This window comes from Ambystoma mexicanum, chromosome 5p (genome assembly GCF_040938575.1).
Source record: "Ambystoma mexicanum isolate Mex_15411 chromosome 5p, UKY_AmexF1_1, whole genome shotgun sequence".
Lineage (NCBI taxonomy): Eukaryota > Metazoa > Chordata > Amphibia > Caudata > Ambystomatidae > Ambystoma > Ambystoma mexicanum.
The window spans coordinates 275,421,159-275,447,002 of NC_090930.1; the positions used below are offsets into that span (position 1 = coordinate 275,421,159).

At 46.5% G+C, this 25,844-nt stretch overlaps 1 protein-coding gene across 5 annotated transcripts in view; it reads left to right on the forward strand.

Annotated features, from left to right (window-relative positions):
• UPF3B (UPF3B regulator of nonsense mediated mRNA decay) overlaps positions 1-25,844 on the forward strand; it is a 747,911-nt gene that overhangs the window by 709,187 nt on the left and 12,880 nt on the right. The window lies entirely within an intron of this gene.

Genomic DNA, 25,844 nt, shown 5'->3' on the forward strand with positions numbered 1-25,844 from the left:
AGCCTCGCTCAAACCTTCGAATTGCAAAAGAGATAACTTCCCAGCCAGACTAGTGAAGGACTGCACTTCCACACTAGTTCCAACCATTACAAAATGTGTAAATGGAACCTTTGCTACTAACTCTATCCCATCTATGATCAAAGAAGCTTGGGTCACCCCTCTTAAGAAACCCTCACTAGATCCCACGGTCCCCACCAACTATAGACCCATCACCACAATCCCTTTGTTCTCAAAATCATAGATAAAATTGCTTACACCCAAGTACAATCAGATCTTGAAAATAACCATCTATTAGGAGGAAGACAACCAGGTTTCCGTCCGGGACATAGCACCGAGACAGCATTGCAAGATCTAAAAAAACAAATGGATACTGTTAGGGATTCAGGAAAATTATGCATACTGCTATTACTTGACCGCTCTGCGGCATTCAATTTAGTTGATCACAGCAAACTGTGCCTAATACTAGCGAACAACTTTCAATTCTCCAAAGAAGCAACCGCGTGGATCAAATCATTCCTCTCAGATTGCACTTCTAGGGTAGCTATAGGAGATGTATCAGCTGACCCTATCCCTGTACCGCTGGGAGTCCCACAAGTATCATGCCTATCCCCAACACGTTATAAATCATATACAAAACTTCTCTTTGCAGCCCTACATGCAATGGGAATATTATACACCACCTTCGCTGATTACACCCAAATACTAATCCCGATCTCAAGTCAACCACGAACAGGATACTATTATTGTGAACAAAATCTACTCCATCATCCAAAACTGGATGGCAGCAAACAGCCTCATCTTAAATGGGGGAAAAACGGAAATTCTGATAGTAGGCGCTCCAACCAAATTAGCTAAACTTCACCCTCAGTATGCAGCCATAGTCATTGATGTCACTAACGTCCCCATCTCTAGCCAAGTAAAAACTCTAGGCATTTACCTGGACTCTAGTCTTACCATGACTAAACACATCGGTGCCCTTTCATCATCCACAGCTTACACTGCCAAACTCATTGCGTTGAGTGGACGTTTCCTCTCACAACAAAACTGCATCACTCTCGCTAGAGCCCTTATACTTGCCAAGATTGATTATTGTAATATACTATTACTAGGCACCTAAAAAAAAAAAAACGTAATAAATTGCAACTACTGCAGAATAAAGCACTAAGAGCAGTTCTAGGCATAAAAAAGAGCGAACACGTATCGCAACACAGAAGAGAGGCACACTGGCTTCCTATCCAAGCAAGGATCCTCCACAAAACACTTGCACATAAATGTCTTACAAGTAATGCACCCATTTATCTTAATAAAAGTATCAGCCGCAAAATCACCACCAGAACGCTGAGATCTAATAACACACACCTACACATTCCGAGATCTAAGAATTCAGCATCAGGCAATGCCAGCTTCCCAACAGCAGCACCCAGAATATGGAACTCCCTTCCTAACCACATCAGTAGCAAGCCCTCATTAATCAAATTCAAGAAACTTGTCAAAACTTGGCTATTTAACAAATATTGTTATAGACAACCAGGTATGCCACTGCCCTTATCTCAACGACCTTATAGCCAAACCCAGTGACGGCCACGCCTATTGCACTCCATGACCTCTCCACAAAAATAAGAGCCATACCTAAGGATTTAAGACCACGTACAGTTCCCTCACTTTGTAACTTTACTTTACTGCTTGTTTTCTGTGTTCTGTTCATGACGTTGTACTCCATGTATTATGTATGTAACTACAACCCTGAACATCTATAGACATTGTGTAATTGCAACTACCAAGATGTATACTAAGCACTCGTGTATAACTATGCCGTGATACCCAAGGGTTTGGGCGTACAACAAATGAAATAAATAAAATAAATAAAAGCAGAGTGGAGCATGGAAAGGGCTGTCAGGGTGTGGATCAGCCAAAGAGGGAGAGAGGGGGAGAAAGTGGCAGCGAAAGCCTCAACTGACACGCGCTTCATGGGTCGGATGACCGGGCAGGTGGGTGGCAGTGATGGAGTTGGCTTGGCCTGAGGGGTAGAGAGGGTGAGCTTGGAAGAAAGGAGAAAGAGATCACTCCAGGAGAGAGGAGTGATGAGAGGGATAGAAAGGGGAAGGAGGAGATCATAACATCCAGAGTGAGTCGTGCCAGAGGGGAGAAGAGAGTGAGAGTCGCAAAGGTCGCGCAAGAGTCCAGGCGAAGGACTGGAAGCATCCAGGTGGATGTTGAAGTCTCCAAGGAGTTGTTGAGTGGTCGAGGCTAGGAGGGAAGAGGAGAGGTCCGCCCACTCAGAGAGGAAGGCAATCTGAACAGATGGCCGGTAGATAGTAGCCCACAGTAAGGGAATGGCTAGGACAGAAAGAGAGCCTGCAGACGAGGCATTCGAAAGAGGAGTAGGCCTGCGTAGGAATGACAGAGGCAGGAATCCACTCGGGGAAGATCAGGCCTACACCCCCTCCGGAATGGTTAGACCTGGGCGCGGAGAGGATCTTCTAGCCGTCAGGGAGAGAGTGTCAAAGCTTGTGACAGAGCTGGCCGTGAACCATGTCTCGGTGAAACCGAGGATATTGAGGTCACGTTCCCCCAGAACGCGGAAGATGTCGGAGAAGTGTTTGACAGCTGAGCGAGAGTTAAGAGTCGCAATATGGAGAAGGTTGCCGTCCTTGAAAGACTTCCGGGAAGGGATACAAATTAGAGGTACGCCCTGCGGAGGTATAGAGGGGGTGCAGAAAGGGAAGGAGCGGAGGGCAAGGTAGCCAAAGAGGAGACTTCAGGGTGAGGCCAGGAACCCGTGGAGGGGGGAGAGGGGACTCAGTAGAAGGAAGGAAATTGATGAGGCATGGGAAGCGTCTATCAAAGAGAGGGTTGTCTTGAGGGCCTTAGACCAAGACAGTACCATTCACATAGACCTTAATGATTACCTTAGAGGAGTGAAAGGAGGCCAGGAGGGCCTCCCACCGGGTGCCATCATTAATGGGAGAAGAGAAAGGAGAGAGCACAGAGACCATATGTAGAGTCCATAGGTCTGGTGAGGGAACGACAAAGAGGATGTTGGTGAAAGGTTGCCTGGCGGAGGCACTGGTATAGGTGTCGGCGATAGGGAGGCCTGGGTTGGAGACCAGGATAACCTTTTAAAACTTCTTCCTACCAGATTTAGTGAGGAGAGCAGGATAGTCAATCGAGAAGCAGTTGGAGAAGATAGGAGAGACAGAGCGCACCATAGAGTAGGTGAGAGAAGAGGAAGAGAAAGGGAAGGGGAGCACACTAGGGAAGGACACAGGGCAGGGTGCAAGCAGACGAGACAGAGAGGCGAGACAAGTTGAACAATTGGACAAGAACGACAGACACTCAGATTTAAAGGACAATCACAATGCAATTTGAGTACAGGAAAGAAACACACCTAAGTTTGAGAGTCCTGAATAGAGGGAAAAGGCCTAGGTTTCACAATGCAATTTTTAAATACTTTCACAATGCAGTTTGAAAATAGGATAGGATGAATAGGATGCCCAATCTCAATTGGGTCATCAAGGTTTTTGTATTCCTCTTAAATGGCAAATCTAAATAGCTCTCTGGTTATTTTAATACTCTGGTATTCTGCAGCAAATTTCTTTTCGATATACGCATTGCATAACTCCTTCAGATACCATGTCTCATAAGCACTACGGACCACCGTTTTTATAGTGGAAACCATACATGCATGGACTGTTCCAAAGGCTAATTGGCCCTAGGTTAGCCATTCTTTTAATGTAGTTTAACCATGGAATTGTTGGAATGTTATGATCAGAATTGGGTCTCATAATGCTTCATGCTATGGACCCAGCACACTGTGTCCTAATTGGGCACTGTGAGGCATTCCTAGCAAAAGCTTTAAAATGAGTGATGAATCTGGATTAGTCGTCCCCTTTGCCCACAGGTGAGCCACCCTTTTTGAGGCTAGGGACGTGGTCCGCTACGCAAGACCCTCCATAGGAGTCTGGGCAAGTGGACCTCACTGGGAGTGACTCCCCTCTTGGGTACAAGGACCCCTATTCCTACAAGGAACTCCCTGTCCAGAGGACATCGTCTGCCTACATGGGAATTGAAAAGACTATTGCTACAACAGTTTTGGGCTCTCCCAATAGAGACATTTCTTCGATCTCTTTGGCTTCAGGCAATGCTGAATCTCACCGGAACTCCATAGTCGCAGAGCAGCGACACCCCCGCCCCCTTTTGTTTGTGATCACACAGATAAAACGAAGAGGAACCTAGAATGTGGGAGAATCCTATACAAAGGCCAGCCTCTGACAGTGCGACTTCCTTGAGGGTCAGGGCCACGTGTGAATAATCAATGAAATTCATCCCTTCTCTCCAAGGGACAGCCCCTCGTGAGGCTAGGGAGGTGAGTGTTAGGCAAGATTGTATGTAGTAACCATGTGGGAGACTACACCAGCCTTGTCCTCTTGGCAGTAGGTAACCCAACCTTTGGTATAGGCCTGTACTGCACAAGTTGGTAGAATAACTGAGCAGCCAGGCTTATCTCAAGAGGGGTCAATGTGAGCTGTAGAGGTGCAACGTAGAGATTCACATTAAGTCGCTTAAAAAAAGCCTTCTTTAGAAAGGGCAATATGCAACAATAAAATACACTTCAAAAATACACTCCTTCAGTTTCAGTAAGTAAGTAGATACCCTTTTGGGATGTCACACACACACACTTCCTACACCCCGAGGTGACTTGTTAGGACACTATGGACATTGATATATCACTTTTACAATTATTGTAATACTGAGGTTGTGGAAAAAGGGATAGGTTAGGGAAGGAAACAAAGGTTAACAAGTTTCTCCGAACTGTTAAGCACTTCACAATCCCCCATTGAAATATAGGTTAACCCTTAACCAGCTATACAAGTAACTTATGTATGACTTTTTTTGAGGGACGGATAAACACGTCTGAGGGTAAGAAGAGTCTTTTGGGTGCCAGGACAGCTAATGTCAATTGAGCAAAGTCTAGGGAAGCTGGGGCACTTCTTGAAGATAGCACAAAAGTCTTGCACAATGTTAAAGAGGGTTTTGTTGTAAAACAAATCACTTTTGGGCCACAATGTGGGAGGCATGTGAAAAGCAAAGATGCGAGCAACGCTGCACAGGGCAGCAAATGCAAGTCTCCAGTGAGAGCAAGCAAGGTACACACAAGAGGTAAGTACCCCTAGTTATATAGTACCTTGAGTCTGAAGAAAAGGTTCCATCTGGTTTCTGTTCCTGTTGTAACCCTGCAGATCCTGTTGTTCCTGGGCCTCAGTCGTGGGGACAAGAGGGAGGTCGTCTGGGGACGTGGTTTGAAGGTCATCAGCAGCAATGGACTTACTCCATATCAGTGGCACTTTGCGGTTTCAGCTACTCGCAAATAGCACCACCATGGTTCTTGGACACCTAGTGGGCTCTCCTTGCTTCTGGGGTCCAGCACTTAGTTGAGGTGGCGCAGGCTTGGATAGTCCTGCTTCGAGGGTGTCCGGAGGATCTTCCTGGACCTTGGGTCCGGCTTAAAAACAATGCACTCAATTCTGGTGTTCCTGTGCCCTGGCACTCCTTTCCAGCAGCAGCAAAGAAGTACAGCCAGCAGGGAGAAGGGGTTCCAGTCAAGTTCGTCTTGGGATCATTTAGTCCCACCAACCCAAGAGAAGAAGTTGTCCGTTCCGGGCTTCAGCCTACAGCAGGGCTTCACCGGGCAAACCAACGGTCCAGGAGGGTGCAGCAAGCTTCTCTTCCAATTTATTTTTTGGTTCTTTCGTCCAGTAATCGACTCTGCCTTCCTTGCAAAACACCTCAAATGTTATACAAGTTTCTCCCGTTCATTCGCAGCCTAGCTGTCACTCACACAGCAGGGTGGCTGTCTTCCAAGGACAGCCAGCCAGTCACCTTTGGGTGCATTCCTGTAACCAAGGAGACTGATCACAGGGAGTTTCGGGTACCTCCCTTGCTTCCTGCCCTACCAGACACGCTGGAGTCCGAGGCGGGTTTCAGCCGTGAATACCGCCAAAGACCAAACAAAGGGACCAGACCTTGTTTGGTGCGCAGAGCGAACCTCAAGAAGGACCTTACAAACAAGAAATGGCGAAAAAAGACCACCGGGGACATTATTACAAAATGGGCACCCATGGGTGTAGTACTGCAGCTGAGGATTCAGCCTGCGGTAAAAATGCATAATGATAATGGTAGAAAAATTAAACCACTGCCACCAGCCATTAATTGTAGTAAGGGTAACATGAAAAATGTTACATGAGAAGGTAGACGAAGGGGATACTAAGTAATCCTCCAGCACTCCACATAAGATGGCGTGTGCTGGGCCTACAAAGAGAAAAGGTAAGTAAAGTCAATTTCACTTTACTGCTCTTGGAAACAGTAGTTTATCCAAGAGAAGGTATTTAAACCTTGGAGAAATCCAAAGGACTCTGTAAAACTGCACTGAGGGTTTTGTGTCACAATACAAAAAGGTGATGCCTATGGAGTTCGTCATACTCCAAAACTAAAAGAAACAGAATCCAAATCAGAGATAAAATACATGAGAGAGTAAGAAAAAGGTCTCGCTCCAGGATAAAAAATTAAAGTCCGAAAGTCAAGCAAAAGAGCTGGGGTCTCTAAGGTAGAAGGGAATTAACACAGAAATTAGAATTCTCCCTAACAGTGACCCCGCTTTGCAACACCCTCCGTAGGAGTAGAGGCAAGTGGAACATCACAGGGACAGACTCAGCCCTGCCCCCGACCCCCGGAGGAACGCCCTTAAGCACAGCAGAGCACACAGCGGCCTACGTGGCATCCTCTTAAATAGGAACAGCTAAACATCAAAACTGTGACTAGGAAAATCTTCAGAGATGCCCTGATCTCATAGGGAAAGGATATGTCCCTTTAAATCAGAATCACCAATCCACTTGGACAAGGACATTGATTAACCTCTTGATGAACCAAGAGAGAAGAACGCAGATGACAACCCGGAGAGCCGCGAGCTGCGTGACACCTGCAGGAAGCAGAAATCGGGAAACCTGCGAGATTCGAACTCGCTCAAGATCGTCAGTTAGGACTCAATATTTTGCACCGCATTTACAGAAACGTTGTATGATACATCATAATAACTCACAAAGATGCCCCATGCTGTGGAGACTCAGGTGGGTTCTGGCACGTGTATCCAACAATATAAGATTTCTGACATCTTGTGATCGCTAAAACCAATGCCCTGATAGGGGGACATTTGTGTTCTCACAAGGTTTGCCTATTGGGAGCCCTACCAGGAGGTGGAATAAAAAAACAGACGTAGGCAATTATCTGCCTTTTTACTATTATTTGCAAGGCGCTGACTGGCCATCCCCTGGAAATCCCTGAAGGGTCCCTTATTAAATCAATGGTTGCAAGATTTAAAGATATGGGTAGCAGTGGAGAAACTGATTATATACCAGCCAGGGAAGGGAAGCAAAGAGAATGATTTAGAGCTGGCTTGGGGCATGCGCCTTAATGATTTACCAACCTCCCCAGATGATTTACCACCCAGTGTGGGAGGACAGTGATACTAGTAGGACATCTGAAGGATCTCTAATGTGACCCATAACGGAAGGAATAAATACTAAACACCACATGGGCTTGTAAACACTTGCATTATATAGACAGAGACACACACTATGGTTATCACACGGGTTAGGGCTGGAACGAGAGGAGGAGAGGGGTGTATGAGAGATTGAAACCTGTTTGAATTATTCTTTGTGTTCTTTTTTCTTTTTTCTACTTTTGTTGTTTCAAAAACGAATAAACAAAAAAAAGATGGTCAGTCGGAACATCAGAGCTAAGACGAACCCGATGCCTGGGAAGTCAGCAGGGCAGAAGCCCATGTATAGGTGGTGGCAAGACCATGGAAGATGATCTGTGGTGGACCGCGGGTTTGCATACTTTCCGATACCATCCACGTGAAGCCATAGGGTAACCGGTTACTCATCCGAGTACTGGTACACCAGGAAGAGATAGGAAATCACAAGGAGAAGTGAGACCACGAGGAAGCCAACAAAGAGAAAGCGCTGGTGCTATAGGATGAACGAGGAGGACTGCAAAGGCCGTTCTGCTTCAAAACCGAAGGTAACCGGGAGGACAGGTGGAAAGGGAGGCCACGTAGAGGGAATCATTATACTGTACGGTCACTTCGGCTCAGTAATCGCTATGAGACAAAGTTTACCGTGAACCAAGAGTACTTAAAATGTGATAATACCAAAAATTGGTTATTGAAAAGGAGACTAAAGAGAAAGAAGAACCAGTTATCACAATATCCTGTAAAAGGGAAAATATGCAAAGTTCAACTTGAACCCGATGAACTTGATAATGCAACAGAGCATTATTGAAAAGCTGAATCAAAGAAAACTAGTACCAACTATCCTAATACCCTGGAAAGAGGGGAAAATAATACAGGAGATATAAGGTCAAATAGACCAAAGTGAACTGAGCTATAACAGTCCAGATGGGATAGCCCACCCGAACAACAAGGGTATCCAGGGATACGTTGGGTATCGCAAACAGGAGTATAAACCGGAGTATAAAATGTGTAAGAAAGCCCTAAAAGGGGTTCCCAAAGTAGAACACAAAATCACCAGCCCATCTGAAGAGTTACAGACACTGATCCAAGAAACCACAAGAGGCTATTTAAGGATCCTATACTAATCTAGACCCTATAGACTGATAATAGAAGTATCCTAAGGAGATGGGAGCCATTCTCTGAGCATAAGTTTGTTTATATAGCAGTAGGGGTCTTTAGGATAGTTTGGACCGTGGACTTCTTTATATGGACTCTCACGACGGATGAGCACCTTTAGGTAGGTTGGGACCACCCATAGAAATAGGAAAAGCTAGGCCTTATTATTTATACTTTAATAAAATATTGTGAACCATGTCCTCCAAAAGTCTGTTCTTCTCACTCGCTACTCACGCTAGACCGCGGAGCCGGCGGTATAGTGGAGAGTGAGCAAATCCCTAGGAAGACGCCTGAAGGCCGGCATCCTGACTGACCAAGAAACCAATGTCGGGAGAGAGACTGAGACAGAAAAGCGACAATCTTACTTGGTGGCGTGACCACACTGAAGCCATTGTGGGCCTGTGGCCTATCTACAGATGACGAGACCAGACCGCAGCAGATAAGTCGTAGCCCCGATCTCTGCTTAAGTGCAACAACCTTTGGGCAGAGTAAGGGAAGTGACCACTCCCGAAGAGGAAACACCATTGAGAGGGGCAAACCTTGGTATCAGAATCTGGGAAAGCTGTATGGGTTACAGGAGTGTTGTGGAGATTTTTCATTTTTATGCCAAATCCCCTCTACTGGTTGGACACCCAGCACTTTTTGGGGACTTCTGCACCTTTTTCTTCTCCTGAATAAGGGGTGCCCTTCCCCCCCCCCCCACATTTTCTTAGTGCTCTGGACATTTTGTTTTACTTTGTTTTATGGAGTCCTGCTTTCCTCCATACTTAAAGGAATCTGTTGTGCAGTGTTGCTAGGAGCCCTTTGGTCTCATTTTTGTATGCTTATATTTTCCTTAAGAACTACTGTTCTCAAGGTTTTGGGATACTTTTTATCCTTCTTAGCTTTTCCTTTTGTGAGATAAGCGCACACCACCAAATGTGGAGTGCTTATGGGTTACCTTGTATCCTCTTTCTCGCTGCTCCTGTAACATTTCTGTAAGTGACAGGCATACACCTACGGCTAGTGGCAGTGGATGTGTTCTACCGACTTTTCCAGCTGTCTCCACCGCTGCGGTTATGCACCAAAGGGTCACCATTGACCAAAAATGGTGGCTTCTTTCTTTTATCGCCATTTCTTGTGCGCTTGTCCTTTCTTGGTCCTTCTACCATTCGGGGTGGGGGTCCTGGTTTGAGTTTTGTTTTCGGCAGGAATCCTTTGTGAAACCCGCTGAGGCTCCAGTAGTCTGTGAGGACAGAAAACAGGGGTGGATACTGAAACTCTGCTATCCTTTGTGTTCAGGTGTGCCTGAGAGAAACCAGTTCCCACTGAGGGGGGTGTTTTGGGATAGGGGGTGAGTGGCTCTCCTGGGTGGACAGCCACCCTCTCCTTGCAGCGAGTGTTGGCAGGGGATGAGTGTGAATTTCTGATGAAAGGTGAGGATCTGGAGGCAGAAGACAAGGAGACCACTGCAACAGAAGAACCGGAGACTACCAGAGACGCCTGCAGCTCATCACCATCACAGCAACTGCAAAGACACTACTGCAGTACTGACACTGTTTTCTAATCGACCAAGTAGCTGCGAAGAGGATGACTCCTTCCTTTTGGCTGGTGGGACCACTTGGCCATAAAACGACCAGAAAGACAAGCCATCCCACAACATACTGCAATCTTCCGGGGCTGCAAACCTCCAATACCCTGGGCCGTTCAACCATATTGCAGTGCATAGTCGTCCCGTGAACAAATCCTCCCAGAACCTTTGTGAACTCCTGTTGGACCTCCAGAGGCAAGATCTGCCTCCTCAAAGTCCCCTCAGAGTGTAGGACTGAAGAATCGAGGCAGATTAAACGGGCGGTAAGTGTTCATCCTTGGAGACTGTGAAAAGGTGCCAAAACTGCAGACCGTAGCCCAAAGAATCCCTGGCTGGGAGTGCTTTCCCTCGACTGCTCCTGCAACATCCTGTCCTTTTGTTACCATGACCAAGGACAGGAGACCGGGCCCACCGCTATTGCACCGTGAAAGAATCCAGCTGCATCTTTACAACTTTTCGGGTACTGTGGGGCTTGTGGTAATACTTACCTCAAGTCATTCTGTCGCTCCTTTGCTACTGGAGTGCTGATTCTGGTGTTTGGGTGTTCGCCCAGGCCGAACACTTTTGCACCCATAGGGTTGCTCACCCAAAGTCCCTGAAAATCGTTTTGACCCACAAAAGCATCTTACTTGCTTGTAATTGAAGAACCCTCTGGAACCTTTTCTGCTGCTGTGCTTACCTGCTTTAACTTCAATCTGACTTTGAAGGACTCCTACCTAGGTAGGGATGGACTGCTAAAGCCTTAAAGCCTCTGAAAAGTAATTCAAGTGTTTTAAAGTATTGCCCTGCAATTGTTGATGTGGGTTTAATCTTTATTCCTACAACAGAACATTTTCTAAGTTGCTATAACAAGTGATTTTCTTACTTTGAACTATGTTCAAGAATGGTATCATTCTTAACTCGTGGTTTGCTCACCTGAAGTATTGCATTTGTTTTCTATTATGTTGATTAGTTAAAATAATATCCGAATATAACTTTACCTTGTGTAAATAAAATAAATATCTAGTTTACTAGAACTACAAGTGTGTAAGAGTTTCTTTGGGCCTATGTATTCACTGAGTTCATTGTACTTACCTACAGCTTCCAGCTTTCTCCTACCACAGGTAGACTTTAGGAAAACTCCCCTAACGCAGAGCCCGGAAAACCCGAATGAACAGGCGCTCTGCTGGGCCCTGATAAAGCAAGACTACAAGAGGGCTTTGAGGAGCCCTGGGAAATAGAGAGCCACTAATGTTCAAGGCTGATAGAGCCACAAGGGTTACGGGACCCCAGAAAAGCTGAACGGGCAGACACCCCACCAGCATGTATGTTGGAGGGCCAGATGACTTTGGGGAGTCCTTGAAACACGCATAACTGGGAGGAGATAGAAGAACACAAGGGGAAACCGTGTTACTCAAACCTTTTCTTTCCTGAGAAAAGGAAACTGTATGGCATATAGATAAAAGTTGGTTGTCAGAGCTGTTGAGACTGCGCCACTTGGGTGATTAGTTAGGTTTTTGGGAGTTGCTGCGCAAGGGAGTTGGCCCACAACCTGGAGCTCTGGAGCTTTAAGTTAAATAAGAGTATCCCTAAATGCAAGCGCTAACCCAAAATGAAACTATAACAAAAATTCAGTAGTCAAAATTGCATTGAAAAATCATACAATAAACGTACTGTTTTGAAATTTGTGAGTTAGTAACAGTGTGAACAGTTTTAGATAACAAAACTTGCGAACAAATACGTATCGGTTTCAAAGAGAAATATGAAAATCATATGGCACAGTTCTAGGATTTTCATATTTCTCTTTGAAACTGATACTCTTATGTTCGTATGGAATATAGGTAAAACTTGAAATTTGACACACAAGACCTGCAGAGAGGCTGAGGACTGTACTGTACAGAAAGAGATCCAAACTTGATGAACACCTTCTTGTGAAAGGGATCCAAGTGTTTGGGCCAGGCAGAAGCCAAGGGCTGAGGCTGTTGGTCCGGGTCTCCTTATTTTTGTTATTTTTTTATTTGTATGTTTTTCATTTATTATAGTGTTATACTTTCCAAACAAACATTTCACACCACTTTGGAAGAGCAAAATAGCAATATACAGCCCATAACAATATTACATTTTAGGGGGGCGTGGCTTGGCAGCCATGGAGTAGGCTGCAGGATCTCGGAGCTCCCGAGTGATCCGCATGAAGATTTTGCAAGCTGGCATGAAATTTGAACTAACACCATAGCAAAACGCATGAAACAGTGCCTGAGAGTCTGGGGTACATCTATAGTGATTCCTGCCAGGAAGACTGCTCGGAACGAGTGGAGGAACAGCCCAAGAGAAGTGGCGTGTCGGAATACAAAATGGCGGGCACATCAGATTACGAGTACTGACCAGGAACACCAGAGCAGGAACTGGTGAGGTGTCGGAGGAAGATCAGCAGAAAGCAGAGAACCGTAGCGGAATCCAACAACCGCACCATCAACGGTGCCAACCCTCAAGGCATTCATTATCTGTGCAGGACCCGACTGCAGGGCGGGGGACGAGGGGCACCAGAGAGTGGCGAGAGGACGTGAGGACAACTGGGGCGAGATGCCATAGGTGTGGAACATAACATCGCAGCGGTGGAGAGGACATTGGAGGACGAGTGGGGGCCAGGATGACAGAGAGGACTCACCCCGCTCCTTTTCTCCATGGCCATGCCCCCCCGCTGAAACTCAGTATCTGCAGCGCCGCGTAACCCCATAAGGACAGACAGCGGCCATAGAGCCTTTACGCGATTGGGGCAGGACAGATAGCCCAGAACACAGACAGTGGTGTGGAGCCCACCCTGACAGGCACCCCGAAGAGTAGAAGAGGCGAGCAGGCGGAACATCCAGCAGGACTTCCACCACGGTGACCAGGAGGAGCGTGATACGTTCGGGACACACTGCAACACGAGATAGACCGCGACTCACTAGGCAGGGGCGGATTGCCGAGCCATCTGTGACCCGGAGACACCAGCTCTACTGGACAGCAGGTACGGGCAGACGGCCTGGTGCACAGACACAGGAGCCCCCTACGCCGAAGTAGCGAGTGAAAGGCACTCCCGCATAGGCCAAGAACAAGGAACACACAGGGGCAGGGCGCCAGGGAAAGCGGCAAAGGAAGGGTTGGTGAGATCATGGGCCAATACTGCAAGCAACCATACATGATTTTCCACGAATCGAGAGGGGTGCTGCGTACGCCCCCCTCCTTCATGCCGAAGGTTCAGTCAAAATTCCACCTCAACATACCTTTGTTGTTAGCTGTTTTTTTCCCGAAACCTTTGTCACTGGCAAAAAAGGTCCTTGCATTCACTGGACCTTGGTCGTGCCTTCAAATTCAACGTGACACAGACAGAGTTTTCGGAAGACCTCACAACTGTTTGTGAACTTTGGTCCTGTGAACCATGTGAAGGCCTTGTCCAAGGCTTCCATTTCAAGGTGGCTCTCCAGCTGCATCACGCACTGCCATCAGTTGGCGAACCGACCGCTGCCTGGCCGTCCGTGAGCCCACTCCACCAGAGCGATCGCTGCGACAACGGCTTTCCTGTCTGGTGTGCCCCTGCTGGACATCTGCAGGGCTGCGACGTGGAGGTCCACGCACGCCTTCACGAGGTACGACTTCATCGACAGGGATTCCAGGAAGGAGTCCAGAGTCAGCCAAGCAGTGCTACGCATCCTGTTCGCTTGAGTCGAGACTGTTCCGGAGGTAAGAATGTATTGCTTCTGTTGAGCCTTGCCACCTCTTATGGTTGTGTAATGTTGTACTGCTATGTATTTGTTGTTCATGAGCATGTGAATCCATGACAGGCCCCATGCTGGAGAAGGTTTAAATAACAGTTTTAATTAACAGTAACTATTTTTCTCCAGCATTGATCTGGCATGGATTCACATGCAAACCTCCCCTCCGCCGCCTCTGTGGCTCTTCTTGGTCATACTGCCACTTCACATGCTTACCAAATGTGATGATGGCTGCCAGAGGAGGAGCTTACAGAGAGGACTGTCATTGGATGGGGGCAGCATGACCCAGAGGTTTTAAGTGAAAGTGAAACTGTTCTTTCTTTTACAGAGGTTTCCCAGCCTGACGATGGGGAATATTCATGAGCATGTGAATCCATGCCAGATCCATGCTGCAGAACATTAGTTACAGGTAAGTAACGTAAACCTTCTAGGACTGTCTTTGTAAAGTTGGGTCCCCTTTAACACTGTATCTTTATTGTTTTTGAGATCCCCCTCTCCTCTGTTATTGCAAAACTTTCCCTTCCTGCTAAACAAATTGTCCTCACTCGGAAATCAAAAGGGATTATTCATGAGGTTTTTGCTTCCTCTGTTCTCCCTCTACTACCCTCCTTAGACAATGACTTGTCTCTTGAAGACTTTACGTCGACCCTTAGGAGGGCCGTCAATCAGACATACAAATCTTTAGAAAAAAGTCAACCTTGTTTAACATGTGGTTCCCACCAGAGGTGCTCTCTGCTAGGACAGCTAAAAGGAAAGCAGAACACTACTGCCGTAATTATCCAACTGATGCATTCATCTATGCTTGTAAGGCCACTGAGAAGGCCTTTAAAAACACTTTGCTGAAGGCCTAGGAAGCTAATCTTAATGCTAGTATTTAGAAAGCTAAATCCAAACCCAGGGAATTGTTCACAAGATCTAATGGGTAACCCGGTGGATTCCCATTTTGTGGCGGATAATGATTGGTGTCAGAAGATTCATGACCGTTTTGTACAGAAAATTAAACTGCACCAACAATGTATAGCAGACCTGCAATCTTATGGTAAACTAACGTCTCTTGTTTGCCAGCGAAATGTTTCTGTGCCTTTTTGCTTCTCCTTTCAGGAGGGATCTGAAGGAGAGGGCTGGGACACTGTGTTTAAGATGAAGCCGACATCGTGTAAAGGGGCTTGCTTCCCTGTCTCGCTGTTTCAAGAGTTTGAGCTCTCTTGTGCCCTGGGTGACTACTTTCATCAATCGTTCTTTCTCCGAAGCCTCTGTCCCAGATAACATTAAGGAGGGCTGGATCTCGCCATTATTTAAAAAAAAAGAGAATTTAGATTCCAGTGATCCTAGAAATTTCCGGCCTATTACCAACGTGCCTTTTATGTTGACATATTGGACAAGATGGCATTCAATCAAGATGAACATTTTGTGGAACAAAATAATAATCTTGCTTCGAGGGGAGTGTGTCCTCTGACGTATTCCACATCTTTGACAGTAATTACCACAGCTGTGCTGCTTCGGAAAACTTTTTCAGCGTAGGCGTTCTGCATCAATGACGTCGATATGCTCCCTCGAGGACCTCCTCCGAAAGTCGAAGTCACCGGATGTTTTAAGTAGGACACACGACGCCCGTAGCCTCAGTTCTGATTTTCCGCGAACGCGTTTGCTTCGAAATCTCGGCACGCCTCGGTTCTCTCTTGTGAATCGGTTCTTTGAATATCGTTGTGTTTAACAAAATTATGTCTTCGTCTTCTGCTACCCCGAAGTTAGGCTTCAAGAAGTGTTGGGACTGCGGTTCCTAGATGTCCCTGACGGACCCGCACGACGTCTGCCTTTTGTGCCTCGGTGAGGGCCACGCCACGGATGACAGCGACGAATGCCAGTCTTTGATGTCGAAGGCCTTGCGGAAGAAGCTGTCAGCGGGTAGGGTTTCCATACCCCGTAAGTCAAAGTCTGCTAGACTCTCGACCGATTCGAGGGGCGACTCTCCACGTCAGCATAAGTCCAGGGGGCCTCGTTCCAGGAGTGGGATCCCGCCATTCCTCGGCCTCTTCGAGGCATGCACGGAAGCGCAGTCATCGGTTGCCTTCCCCGCCAGACGGTAGGTTGCTTGTCCCACCAAGTATTCATCTCCGTCGGAATGGTACGCCTTCCGTAAAAATATGAAGGCGATTTTTGAGTCGCAGGGCACCGTTCCGACCACGCCTTCGAGAGAAGCCAACACAGAACGCTCTAGAGCCACCGTCGCACGCCTTCGGGCTCGGGCGGTCGGAGCGATCACCGGGGACCTTCGAGGTCCCGGTTGGACAAGGAGGATCGCCATCGTGCTCGCTTCAGGTCCCGGTCCTCGCCGCCGTTGAGACCGTTGGAGCCTGTGAGGCCTTCGAAGAAGGCATCGGCGCCATGTCCGTCGAGGGAATTTCTTGAGGCTCCAGCTCGGAGGAAGCCATCGGCGCCGAGGCCGTTTAAGGATGCGCTCGGGGCTCTGGTTGCGTTCGGCAGGCCTGAGCCTGGTACGCATGCTGACTCCTGTTACAGGCACCTCATGTCCAGGGTGACGGAGTATCTGGGGTGGTCTGCTCCACCTGTGGATTTTCTGCAGGATGACCTGACAGATATCCTTGACCAAGGTCCACCCACTGACCCGGTGTTGCCATTTCATATGGCCTTGCAAAGAAGGGTGGCAGCGGCTTGGACTGCTCCAGAGAGTCTTCCGGCAGTTAATTAGTAGTTGCCGAAAAAATACCATCCAGCCAGTGGCGACCCCTGCTACTTGTCCACGCACCCCACTCTGGAGAGTTTTGTGGTACAGGCGGCTACGGCCCCAGCAAAGCAGGCGGCGTACCCTACAATCCCTCCTGATAGGGACGACAAACGCTTTGACGGTTGGGCGAAGAAGGTATTTTCTTCTGGGGGTATGGCTTTAAAAGCAGCCAACTCCGTTTCTGCCCTTGCAAGATTCACCTACACTCTGTGGAATTGTGTATCTTTGACGGCTGAACATATTCTCGAAGGGGAGGAACGGGATGGTTTTCTTGCCCTCGTTAAGGATGGCGAGGATGCCATGTGTGAATCCATTCTGTTGGGTCTGGACGTGGCAGACAGTGTCAGTTGGTCCATGGCGGCGAGCACCGTGATGGGCAGGATTGCGTGGTTGCTGAAGTCGGGGTTCGCTCCTGATGTACAGTCCCACCTTCTCAACATGCCCTTTGATGGTGTCCATCTTTTTTGGCAGCAACGCTGACGAGAGCCTTGAGAGGTTGCAGACCTCCAAAGCTGCAGTGAAGTCGTTGAGCGCTGCAATACGTCAACCTCTGCCTTTTCGTCCTAGGGGACAGCAATGGAGGGGAGGTTCCTTTCGATACTTCTCTTCCTTTAGTAGATCGAGGGGGGCTGCCAGTCAAACAGTCAAAGGGGCCAACGTAGGAGTACCAGAGGTGGAAAACAAGGTACTCGAGGTGCCAAAGCCGCTCGGGCAGTTGCCTCTTTGCCCTCAGGCACTGCCGCAGGCGCTTCAGCTCAGTCATGAGGCCATGGTTCGCCGGTTGGGGGAAGGCTGACGCAGCATCTTGTAGAATGGCGTGCCATTACTTCAGATGTGTTGGTTCTGGAGATCATAGCCCACGGCTGCTGGAGAAAGGCGCCATAGAACTGGTGCCTGTAGCGGAGAGGAACAAGGGATGGTATTCCCGATATTTCTTTATCCCGAAAAAGGACGGGGGCTTGAGACCCATCATGGACTTGCGTGGGTTGAACAAGCTCCTCAGGAAGGACAAGTTCAAGATGGTTACTCTCTCTCAAGTCCTCCAGGCCCTTCAACTTCAAGACTGGTTGGTGTCTCTCGACCTCAAGGATGCTTACTTTCATGTGCCGATTCATCCCAAGCACAGTAAGTACCTGAGGTTCGCGGTTGGTGACTCCTATTTTCAGTTTCGGGTCCTGCCGTTCGGAGTGACCTCTGCCCGAAGGTCTTCACCAAGCTGATTGTGGTGGTGGCAGCGCATCTCAGGAAAGGGGGGATTCGCGTCTACCCCTACCTCGACGATTGGATGATCAGGGCGTGCTCTCCTGAGAAAGTCCTGGATCATCTGTATGTCACCTATCGCTCCCTTCACAAGCTGGGCTTCTCCCTCAACTTAAAGACGTCTCACGTGACACCTACCCAGCGGCTCCAGTACATCGGGGCAGTGCTAGACACATCCCTGGGGCAGTGTTCGCCTCCCCAGGTGAGGGCTCATCACATTCTGTAGACGGTGGACAAATTTCAACATGCCCAGAGCCTCCCGGCGTTCGAGTTCTTGAGATTGCTCGGCCTCATGGCATCCTGCATTCTACTGGTGCCAGAGGCCAGGCTGCGGATGAGATCTTTGCAGTGGGCTCTCAAGATGCAGTGGTCGCAGTTCTCCAGCAGGATGTCAGACCCAGTTCAGATTCCACCCTCAGTCGCCCAGGACCTTCTGTGGTGGGCCGTCGAAGGAAATCTGTTCAAAGGGGCTCCGTTTTGGCAACCATGGCCGGAGGTGACGATTGTGACGGACGCATCCCTCACGGGTTGGGGAGCTCATGCCAGCGAGCTAACAGTCAGCAGTCGTTGGTCTCCGTCGGAGTCCAGACTCCACATCAATCTGTTAATGCTGCGGGCTGTCAGGCTAGCCCTGAAGGCTTTTCTGGCATCTGTGCGGAGGAAGAATGTCCAGATTATGATGGACAATGCAGTGGCCATGCACTACCTCAACAAAAAGGGGGGTGCAGGGTCACTCCCACTGTGCAGGGAGGTGATGCAGCTCTGGTTGTGGGCCATCCAGCAGGAAATTTCGATCTCGGCAGTTCATCTGGCCGGAGACGAAAACGTGGCGGCGGACGCTCTGAGCAGGCAGAGCAGTCTCATGAGTGGGAGCTGGCTCAGGAAGTTCTTTTGGAGATCTTCGCCCTTTTGGAAGCCCACAAGTGGATCTCTTCGCCACCAGTGTCAACCGGAAGTGCGAAAGATTCTGCTTGTGGGAATTTCCTCCAAGAGGAGCCTTAGGGGACGCGTTCGTAGTAGAGTGGTCCTTCCCACTGCTGTATGCGTTTCCTCCAGTCCCCCGTCATTCCGCAGGTGTTGCGGAGGTTCGGTTCCCACATGATCCTCATTGCTCCAGTATGGGCCAGGAGAGCGTGGTACCCGGACCTTCTAGACATGTCCATCTGCCCTCCACATTGTCTTCCCTACCAAGACGATCTGCTCTCGCGGGAGGGGGGTGGTTGAGTTCTCCATCCAGAGGTGAAGTCTCTCAGCCTTCATGCTTGGTATCTGAAAGGCTGAGATATAAGGATTGGGACATCCCTGAAGACGTGATGGAGGTGTTGCTTTCGGCCAGAAGGCCCGCAACTAAATCCCTGTACCGTTGCCGTTGGAAGAAGTTCTGCGACTCGTGCAGGGTACAGAATATGGATCCTTTCCAATGTTCCATTCTGTTTGGTTTTGTCTTTTTTGCTTTCTTTAGCCCACAAGGGCCTTCAAGTAGGTACCATTAAGGGTTACCTGGCAGCGCTGTCCATATTTAAGCGCTCGTCTGAGGAATGTTCTTATTTCAAAATTCCTTTGATTTCTCAGTTCTTGAAACGGCTAGCTCATGTGTTTCCAACGTCGCCTTTCCAGGTGCCGAGATGGGATTTGAATTTGTTTTTAAAGTTTGATGGGAGCTCCGTTTGAGCCCTTACATTCTTGGCCATTGAGACTGTTGTCCTTTCAAACTGTATTTTTAGTTGTGATTACTTCTGCACGCAGAGTGAGTTGCAGGCACTTTCCGCCAAACCACCCTTCTTTGTGTTCCAGAAGGACAGGGTTGTCCTTAGGGTACAGCCTTCCTTTCTTCCGAAGGTTGTCGGAATTCCATCTGAGCCAGAAGGTAATTCTTCCGGCATTCTATCCTCCTCCACATCCTGGTATGGAAGAGGAGAGGCTCCATAGGTTGGATCCTAGGAGAGCTTTGAGTTTCTATCTCTCACAGATGTCCCGGGTCAGAGTGGACAATCAGCTCTTTATTGGTTACGCTTGAAGGCATTTAGGTCGGGCTGTTTCTAAGCAGACCTTGTCTAGATTGATCATTTTGACGATCTATGAATGTTATCAGTTGGCGGGGAAGGATCCTCCTGTAGGTTTACGGGCCCATTCTACTAGGGGTATGGCTGCCTCCACTGCACTACAAGGGGGTGTTCCGATTTGCAATATTTGCGAAGAGGCCACATGGGCCTCTGTCCATACTTTTGTGAAACATTATTCCCTGGACTCTATCCATGGGAAAGAGTTGGCCTTTGGCACGGCAGTCCTCTATTCTGCAATTTGATTGGGCATTCTAAAATGTCTAAATTCTTTTCCCACCTCCTTATGTTGGTACTGCTTTGGGAGTCTGTCTAAGATGTGGAATACGTCGGAGGACACAATCCCCTCGAAGAACAAGTTACTTTCTTACCTGGTAACGTTCTTTCGATGGGATGTTCCTCCAACGTATTCCACATCGTACCCTCCCTACAGAATTTCTTATGCGATTGCAGCTTACGTTTCCGCAAGGCTTTCTGTAGTCATACTAGCAGAAGATTGGTGCCACACGTTCTGGGGGAAAAAACTACAACTGAGGCTACGGGCATCGTGCGTCCTACTTATAACATCTGGTGACTTCGACCGTCGGAGGAGGTCCTCGAGGGAGTGTATCAACGTCATCGAAGCAGGACGCCTACGCCGAAAAAGTTTTCCTAAGCAGCACAGCTGTGGTAAATACTGTCAATGATGTGGAATACGTCGGAGGAACATCCCATCGAAAGAACGTTACCAGGTAAGAAAGTAACTTGTTCTACTGGTCAGTCTGGGTTCCGTGCGAATCACGGAACCGAGACTGCACTGTTGGATCTTAAATCTAACATAGCGGAGATAATCGACAAGGGCGACCAGGCATTGCTAATTCTCCTAGACTTGTCGGCCGCCTTTGATTTGGTTGTTCACGCCCTCCTGGCTGATAGACTGGTCAAGGTCGGTGAATGCACCGGTCCTGCAGCAGGCTTTTTTTAGATTGTTTCTCGGTCCAAGAACTGCTTATGTGACTAAGGGTAACGCATAATCACAAAGGGCTTTATTGATGTGTGGCGTACCTCAGCCTCCTGCCCTTTGCCGCTTTTGTTTTATGTCTATATCAAGCCACTGTGTGAGCTGCTATCCTATCTGAGGGTACGTTTTGCGAATTACGCAGATGACGCCCAGGTTGTGATTGAATTATTGAGTCTCTATTGCGAAGACTTAGAAACCGTGAATTTAGTCTACAAACTCCCTATCCTTAAATAACAAGAAAACAGAACGGCTTATTTTAGGCACCCCCACAAAGTTAAACTATCTTGATTTATCCTATAATAGTTTTACTCTTACGGGAAATATTATCAAGGTTTCTGACTCCGTAAAAACATTGGGGGTCTATTTCGGCTAACATTTAATTCTTTAAAAAACATGTCCTATACCTTAAGTCTTCCTGCTCCGATTTTATTTATTTGCTGTGGCAGATCCGTCCCTACCTTCTGAGTCTAATAGGGCTATGATTGTGGCAGCTATTATTAATATCAAATTGGATTTCTGCAATAGCCTTCTAGTTTGAACCGCTCAGGCAAATGTTAAGTCTTCAGATGACTCCGAATGGAGCTGTCTGTGGGACTGGTCGTCGGCTCCATATCTCAGAGGCCCGAAGGAAACTGCACTGGCTGCCCGTTAGTCAAAGAATCCGGTTTAAAGGCACTACCTTAGTGTTTAAGTGCTTGGCAGGCGAAGCCCCTGATTATCTCTCAGCCAGAGTCTTACGGGTTACTTTCAGGCAAACCCTTTGTTCCAATAACAATACTCTTCTCCAGCAACCCTGAGTCCTTCTGAAAAAGATTGGAGGTTCTAGCTTCCATGCATGAACACTGAGTCTTGTGTCCAGTTAAAGGAACAATTAAAAACCTATCTTTTTGATTTGGGTACATGCTGTCTTTTTTTTCCCCCCGTCTGCCCCACCTTTCTGCATCCGCCACGTTGTGTATTTTGTTGTTTGTCATGTGAGTGCCTTGAGGCCCATGGGCTTATGGCGCTATATAAAATTTGCATAGATGGATAAGTAGCACTGAACCTTCTGTGGTGCTGGTAATTTGTCTTTCAGTTAACTTCTGCTGTATCCCTGCAAGAATGTAGTTAGCTAGCTGTACTAGAAGAGTTCTTTTTTTCATCTGCTCTGCATGTCTCGATTCATTTTGCCTGAAAGATTTGGTCCTTGGGTATTCCCTCAGTCCTTTGTCATATCCATGATATTTACTAAACCTACCACTATTGTCTTGGGAGCAGCTCTCCCCCTTGAGAAAGCAGCCTTAATTCGGAGCACTTCAGCACCATATATTTCTTGCATACTGGTCACCCTGTGCTCTTGGTATTCATATTCGTTCCCTTTTTGTTTACCTTAGACCGCCTTTCAAATTCACGTTAACCTTTATTAAGTGCTTCCAAAGCAGTAGTTATGGTAGTTGCACTTTTGCACAGGTGGCTCTCTATGCCACTTCGACACCAAGACGTAGAGAAATGATTCCAGACTACGAGCAGATGAAAGTGTACACAACTATAGAATAACTACAAATAGTAAAATAATCCTACCTCCTAGTCGCAGCAACCTGCATTGGCTTATTATTGCTACTCTACTAGGAACATTACCTGTTAAAGGTTCTCTTTTTTTTTTTAAATGGCCTTTTTGGATTCGCAAAGCACTGTCTTTAATGGGAGCCATGGCGCACATACACGTGTTGGTAAGTAAGTTCATGAACTATTGACATACTTCATACTTTTGAGAGGTAAAGTCGTTTCTTGGTTTCCATTTAATTCGGTTCCCAACAACTTGACGATTGCAAGTGGGCTATCACTTTGAGACCTTGTGTCGCATCACTTGGGTGACTCACGTTTTTAGGATGCACTTCTGTTCAAAGATGTAAGAGATTTTTTCCCTTTATTTTTGTAACTCTCTTTTATTGAAAATTTGACAAATTCAAACACAGGCTTAACTTTTTCAAATGTTTGACCTATGCTGGATTTCAACCCACATAAATTAGTGGTAGGATTAATTTTAAGACCTGAGTGGTACGAGGATTATTTTGAGTGTAAGAATGCAAAACTGATGTTTTTTTCAGAGTATTATCAAATATGCTGTTTGTATTACTTTTACTTTGGATTCATGTATACAATCCCTCTTGCATGTTTTATGGTAAGGGCTTTATAAATTGTATTTAGGGAGGTTGATGTTCCCAGTTGTTTGAATACACGTGGCAAGCTGATTTGTAGTTGATTTGTTGCTTCCTGCAGTCCATCAAAAATTGAAAAATGTTTAATGAAAATAGCCACAGTTTGTGAACATTATAAATGGCTAGGATGCTGAGGCTAAAGGCCGAACTGTTTAATTCCCAACAGTGCTGTTCAGATACTGCGGGTCTGGTAAGTAGTGAGTTTCTGCGTATGCATATTAAAGCAAGAAGACACAACAGTCAGTCTTTCCTTGGTGCGATATATTGTGCGATATAAGCGCGTTAAACCACATATAAATAGCCAAGGAAAAACACTACCTGTGAGTGGCTTTTATGCAATTATGAAATGGATTGTTTTCACTCCAATTACTTTTTTGTTAAATTTTATATATGTGTACGATTTGTTAAACTTCTGTAATTTGTATTGAGACCTGTGCAATGATTTAGTTCTAAATGGATATACAAATGTATCTAACCTGCTGCAGTTAAAAGTTTTCTTGTGTCTAATCTACACTTGCTTCCCACATTTTCGTGCCTGAGGATCCCAGAATTTCGATTCACTTTGAGAATTAAGGAAAATTTGCCTTCAAGCCAAAGCATGTTGCCATCTACTGTTAATCTGATGTTCTACAATCTCAATAATTCTGTGGCTTTTTACAGTTTTGGGAGAGAACGTGTCTCTTCTGACACTTGCAAAATGTGCCTTAAGCTAAGAGAAGAAGAGCGAAATTGGGTGACGCTACTTTAAGAATACATTGGAGTGCTTCAAAGACATTCGTGTGGTGTATGACCTTTAATATGTTATCCTATTAGTTTAGACTAACCCATTAGTTTACCCTAGCCTAACCTATTGTAAGGACATTTTCTGATCCATTTAATCAAGGATATTTTCATTAAGCATTTCCCCCATGAATCAACAACCACTGACGCATACATGCGTTTTTCTGCTCACCGATATTGAAGCCGAGGACTTTTTAAGCTTGGTTGATAGCCTTTGCTTTTACACCTGAATTAAAACATTCAAACAGTTCTGTCTGAAACTATTCAACCTGATGCCTGCAAACCAGGTTGGGAGATAACCTTATAGATGGCTTGATAGTCTAGAGTTTAGTCATAAAACAAAGTGCTCTGACCTAATCTCATTCTTAGAAAGAACATTGCAGTACTTTTGTCCATAAAGCTTATTCTTCATGCAAAATAATATCAAGTAATTCTTATGAGCCAGTTTGTTGGTCTTCATTTTGATTGTAGGCTCGTATGACACGGAGACTGGGCCAGCAGTGGCTTCGATTTCAGACTTTCTTGAAAGTAATGGATCACAGACTATATAAAATACATGGCCTATGGTATGACCTCTAGAGGTATATCAAAATATAGTGCAGATAGCTTTCTCACTTGTCGCAGTGCCACTTCCTATTGAATTATCTTTTTGTCTCCATGAGCATTTTGCTGTCCTAGAATCGTGTTTTAGAACTTGAGGAGCTCAATTGAATGGCACTCTATAGCATGGTTTTAAGTGAATTAGCAAATTCGACTTCAATGCAGAAACTGTAATCAGGCGAGTTAAACGAGGTCAGAAAAGTAGTTTGTCCTCGCCAGTCTTGTGCAGTTAAGTGTGCCCATCTTGGATGAGCTGCACATTTATACATTTCTCTTTTAATAGGATAGTGGTTAAAATGCGTATAAAATGCTGTTGGAACATTCTATGAGAATGCACCCCCCAATGTTTTTTCATCTAGCAACACCTATGCCTTAGACACACAATGTGGCTGACCCCATTTTAAAAAGGTCTTTTGCACCAAGTTATATATTTTGAAATGATTGTGGGTAGCATTGCCTACACCTTAATGTATCCTTCTTCCAGGTGTGTTTTTCGGCAGGCTCTACTTCACGCCTGTTCTGTATTTTAAAGTTCCTTTTTATTAAAGCTCGTTATTTATGGTTACTGGATCACGGGGACAGCACTTTTGCAGTTCTGTACTCTCGTTTGCATTCGGGTGCTCTGTATTTAGTCTTGGTGAATTTTTCTAGAACAAATTGGTCTTACAATTATACCACTGCTGTCTGAAGGGAAAAAAGCCCACGGCAGGAAAGGACTCCTTGAAAGTAAGTAATGGATTCATCTGGCAACCTGCCAGCTAGTGTTTTGTCTTTATCTTTAATTATGACTGAGATGCTATCCATCGATGCCCAAGCATCTAAGTTGAGGACTGGAAGATAGGTCTTCGGTTTTGGCAAATGTGCTAAGTGTTCTAATTTGTCTAGAACTATCTTTGTAAGTATGTGGGCTCCATGTTCCTTCAAAGCCGCATCATCATGACCGCTCGTAGGATTGGCATTGTGAAAGGCTGCCATCTGCAATGTTTGGTATTATTCAAATATTATTGGGATGATGCAACCAAGTAGGCAGTTTGTAGCATAACTCCTACCGATTTATTGTTCAGCTGAAATAAAGTGGGCTCTGAAAGGTTTTACGCAATGTTAGAATTCTATACGGAACTATGTCGGTCATCTGGGATGGTTCTATGTTCTTACATCCCCAGATTTCTTTTTGCAGAGTTTTTTGCTGAATATTTACAGCCAACAAAACTCT